This window comes from Oncorhynchus kisutch, unplaced genomic scaffold (genome assembly GCF_002021735.2).
Source record: "Oncorhynchus kisutch isolate 150728-3 unplaced genomic scaffold, Okis_V2 scaffold923, whole genome shotgun sequence".
NCBI classification, from domain to species: Eukaryota; Metazoa; Chordata; class Actinopteri; order Salmoniformes; family Salmonidae; genus Oncorhynchus; species Oncorhynchus kisutch.
The window spans coordinates 1-5,000 of NW_022262868.1; the positions used below are offsets into that span (position 1 = coordinate 1).

General features: G+C 40.2%; 4 non-coding genes across 4 annotated transcripts; all 4 read right to left on the bottom strand.

Moving 5' to 3' along the window:
* Positions 1 to 1,007: 1,007 nt before the first annotated feature.
* On the bottom strand, positions 1,008 to 1,081 carry trnan-guu (transfer RNA asparagine (anticodon GUU)). The gene has a single exon. It is a non-coding gene; the product is annotated as a tRNA-Asn (tRNA).
* A 1,267-nt stretch (positions 1,082 to 2,348) lies between these two features.
* On the bottom strand, positions 2,349 to 2,422 carry trnan-guu (transfer RNA asparagine (anticodon GUU)). Its single transcript has one exon. It is a non-coding gene; the product is annotated as a tRNA-Asn (tRNA).
* Positions 2,423 to 3,528: 1,106 nt separating this feature from the next.
* Positions 3,529 to 3,602, bottom strand: trnan-guu (transfer RNA asparagine (anticodon GUU)). Its single transcript has one exon. It is a non-coding gene; the product is annotated as a tRNA-Asn (tRNA).
* A 1,106-nt stretch (positions 3,603 to 4,708) lies between these two features.
* Positions 4,709 to 4,782, bottom strand: trnan-guu (transfer RNA asparagine (anticodon GUU)). The gene has a single exon. It is a non-coding gene; the product is annotated as a tRNA-Asn (tRNA).
* Positions 4,783 to 5,000: the final 218 nt, after the last annotated feature.

The window sequence follows — 5,000 nt, forward strand, 5'->3', positions numbered from 1 at the left end:
AGCCACAATCACAAATATATTCTGATAAATATATATTTTAAACAACTGCATTTTTACAAATGTAATATATAATCGCCAAGCCAGTTCAATATAATTAGGGGACTGACTCCGGAAGAATGATGTAGTAGCGAGTCACTTTCATGGCGTATAGGCATACATATACACACAATCACAAATATATTCTGATAAATATATATTTTAAACAACTGCATTTTTACAAATGTAATATATAATCGCCAAGCCAGTTCAATATAATTAGGGGACTGACTCCGGAAGAATGATGTAGTAGCGAGTCACTTTCATGGCGTATAGGCATACATATACACACAAACACACACACACACTGAACCAACATTGTCCTTCTCGCAAGATAACTATAAATGCTAAGGTTTTTCATGCCAGATTGACATCATTTACGTTGTCATACAAGCCAGATTAATAAGAATAAATTATATGTTCCTTGGAGAACACAGAATGATCAAGCTATTGAGTAACAGAATATCAGAGACCATTGACAGCCATTTTACCAGTAGGTATAGTAACTTGTCATCTTTCATGTTCAACAACACACCAATCACATGTGACAACAGGAAACACGGCAGGTCAAAAGCAAGCTTACTGTAAGGCCAGGAAGGTCTTCAATATCGCTAGAACCGGAAAGACAGCATCCCTGGGTGGGCTCAAATCACCAATTTTTTAATTAAGAGTCTAACGCGCCAACAAATTGCACCAAAGAGACTTGTGGTTATACTGACCCTCAGCAGGCCATAGTCTCGTGGAAACTCACAACAAGTCAGGAAGGGTCAGTTCACATCTCTACAATCTGAAAAATGTCATCCCTGGGTGGTGTCGAAGTACCAGACTTGAGATTGACAGTCAAATAAGCTAACTATTTGATTGCACTTGATAGGCTTGTGTTGCTATTGACCCTCAGCAGGCCAAATTAACTGGGAATCTCATTAGAGGTCCAGGATGTCACATCAACATCATGGAGCACAAAACACTGTCGTCCCTGGGTGGGCTCGAACCACCAACCTTTAGATTAACAGTCTAACGCGCTAACCAATTTCCCCACAGAGACTTGTGATGTATATGACCCTGACGCTTGATCGCTGGCTGTCCGTGCTCTCTTCCAACTGAACATGGAGTTTACGAAGCAACAACACATTTTTCCAATGGTTGTGTTACCTTGCATCGAAAGGGCAGCAACATTTTCAAGGAAGTAGCCCTGTAGTTTTCTAATGTTTGTTTGCTTTTTGAATGGCCTTAAAATGGCAAAAATGTAACGCAATGTTCGTGAGTGCAACATTATATTAAAAGGCATCTGGCAGGATTAAATTCAGCCACAATCACAAATATATTCTGATAAATATATATTTTAAACAACTGCATTTTTACAAATGTAATATATAATCGCCAAGCCAGTTCAATATAATTAGGGGACTGACTCCGGAAGAATGATGTAGTAGCGAGTCACTTTCATGGCGTATAGGCATACATATACACACAATCACAAATATATTCTGATAAATATATATTTTAAACAACTGCATTTTTACAAATGTAATATATAATCGCCAAGCCAGTTCAATATAATTAGGGGAATGACTCCGGAAGAATGATGTAGTAGCGAGTCACTTTCATGGCGTATAGGCATACATATACACACAAACACACACACACACTGAACCAACATTGTCCTTCTCGCAAGATAACTATAAATGCTAAGGTTTTTCATGCCAGATTGACATCATCTACGTTGTCATACAAGCCAGATTAATAAGAATAAATTATATGTTCCTTGGAGAACACAGAATGATCAAGCTATTGAGTAACAGAATATCAGAGACCATTGACAGCCATTTTACCAGTAGGTATAGTAACTTGTCATCTTTCATGTTCAACAACACACCAATCACATGTGACAACAGGAAACACGGCAGTTCAAAAGCAAGCTTACTGTAAGGCCAGGAAGGTCTTCAATATCGCTAGAACCGGAAAGACAGCATCCCTGGGTGGGCTCAAATCACCAATTTTTTAATTAAGAGTCTAACGCGCCAACAAATTGCACCAAAGAGACTTGTGGTTATACTGACCCTCAGCAGGCCATAGTCTCGTGGAAACTCACAACAAGTCAGGAAGGGTCAGTTCACATCTCTACAATCTGAAAAATGTCATCCCTGGGTGGTGTCGAAGTACCAGACTTGAGATTGACAGTCAAATAAGCTAACTATTTGATTGCACTTGATAGGCTTGTGTTGCTATTGACCCTCAGCAGGCCAAATTAACTGGGAATCTCATTAGAGGTCCAGGATGTCACATCAACATCATGGAGCACAAAACACTGTCATCCCTGGGTGGGCTCGAACCACCAACCTTTAGATTAACAGTCTAACGCGCTAACCAATTGCGCCACAGAGACTTGTGATGTATATGACCCTGACGCTTGATCGCTGGCTGTCCGTGCTCTCTTCCAACTGAACATGGAGTTTACGAAACAACAACACATTTTTCCAATGGTTGTGTTACCTTGCATCGAAAGGGCAGCAACATTTTCAAGGAAGTAGCCCTGTAGTTTTCTAATGTTTGTTTGCTTTTTGAATGGCCTTAAAATGGCAAAAATGTAACGCAATGTTCGTCAGTGCAACATTATATTAAAAGGCATCTGGCAGGATTAAATTCAGCCACAATCACAAATATATTCTGATAAATATATATTTTAAACAACTGCATTTTTACAAATGTAATATATAATCGCCAAGCCAGTTCAATATAATTAGGGGACTGACTCCGGAAGAATGATGTAGTAGCGAGTCACTTTCATGGCGTATAGGCATACATATACACACAAACACACACACACACTGAACCAACATTGTCCTTCTCGCAAGATAACTATAAATGCTAAGGTTTTTCATGCCAGATTGACATCATTTACGTTGTCATACAAGCCAGATTAATAAGAATAAATTATATGTTCCTTGGAGAACACAGAATGATCAAGCTATTGAGTAACAGAATATCAGAGACCAATGACAGCCATTTTACCAGTAGGTATAGTAACTTGTCATCTTTCATGTTCAACAACACACCAATCACATGTGACAACAGGAAACACGGCAGGTCAAAAGCAAGCTTACTGTAAGGCCAGGAAGGTCTTCAATATCGCTAGAACCGGAAAGACAGCATCCCTGGGTGGGCTCAAATCACCAATTTTTTAATTAAGAGTCTAACGCGCCAACAAATTGCACCAAAGAGACTTGTGGTTATACTGACCCTCAGCAGGCCATAGTCTCGTGGAAACTCACAACAAGTCAGGAAGGGTCAGTTCACATCTCTACAATCTGAAAAATGTCATCCCTGGGTGGTGTCGAAGTACCAGACTTGAGATTGACAGTCAAATAAGCTAACTATTTGATTGCACTTGATAGGCTTGTGTTGCTATTGACCCTCAGCAGGCCAAATTAACTGGGAATCTCATTAGAGGTCCAGGATGTCACATCAACATCATGGAGCACAAAACACTGTCGTCCCTGGGTGGGCTCGAACCACCAACCTTTAGATTAACAGTCTAACGCGCTAACCAATTGCGCCACAGAGACTTGTGATGTCTATGACCCTGACGCTTGATCGCTGGCTGTCCGTGCTCTCTTCCAACTGAACATGGAGTTTACGAAACAACAACACATTTTTCCAATGGTTGTGTTACCTTGCATCGAAAGGGCAGCAACATTTTCAAGGAAGTAGCCCTGTAGTTTTCTAATGTTTGTTTGCTTTTTGAATGGCCTTAAAATGGCAAAAATGTAACGCAATGTTCGTCAGTGCAACATTATATTAAAAGGCATCTGGCAGGATTAAATTCAGCCACAATCACAAATATATTCTGATAAATATATATTTTAAACAACTGCATTTTTACAAATGTAATATATAATCGCCAAGCCAGTTCAATATAATTAGGGGACTGACTCCGGAAGAATGATGTAGTAGCGAGTCACTTTCATGGCGTATAGGCATACATATACACACAAACACACACACACACTGAACCAACATTGTCCTTCTCGCAAGATAACTATAAATGCTAAGGTTTTTCATGCCAGATTGACATCATTTACGTTGTCATACAAGCCAGATTAATAAGAATAAATTATATGTTCCTTGGAGAACACAGAATGATCAAGCTATTGAGTAACAGAATATCAGAGACCAATGACAGCCATTTTACCAGTAGGTATAGTAACTTGTCATCTTTCATGTTCAACAACACACCAATCACATGTGACAACAGGAAACACGGCAGGTCAAAAGCAAGCTTACTGTAAGGCCAGGAAGGTCTTCAATATCGCTAGAACCGGAAAGACAGCATCCCTGGGTGGGCTCAAATCACCAATTTTTTAATTAAGAGTCTAACGCGCCAACAAATTGCACCAAAGAGACTTGTGGTTATACTGACCCTCAGCAGGCCATAGTCTCGTGGAAACTCACAACAAGTCAGGAAGGGTCAGTTCACATCTCTACAATCTGAAAAATGTCATCCCTGGGTGGTGTCGAAGTACCAGACTTGAGATTGACAGTCAAATAAGCTAACTATTTGATTGCACTTGATAGGCTTGTGTTGCTATTGACCCTCAGCAGGCCAAATTAACTGGGAATCTCATTAGAGGTCCAGGATGTCACATCAACATCATGGAGCACAAAACACTGTCGTCCCTGGGTGGGCTCGAACCACCAACCTTTAGATTAACAGTCTAACGCGCTAACCAATTGCGCCACAGAGACTTGTGATGTCTATGACCCTGACGCTTGATCGCTGGCTGTCCGTGCTCTCTTCCAACTGAACATGGAGTTTACGAAACAACAACACATTTTTCCAATGGTTGTGTTACCTTGCATCGAAAGGGCAGCAACATTTTCAAGGAAGTAGCCCTGTAGTTTTCTAATGTTTGTTTGCTTTTTGAATGGCCTTAAAATGGCAAAAATGTAACGCAATGTTCGTC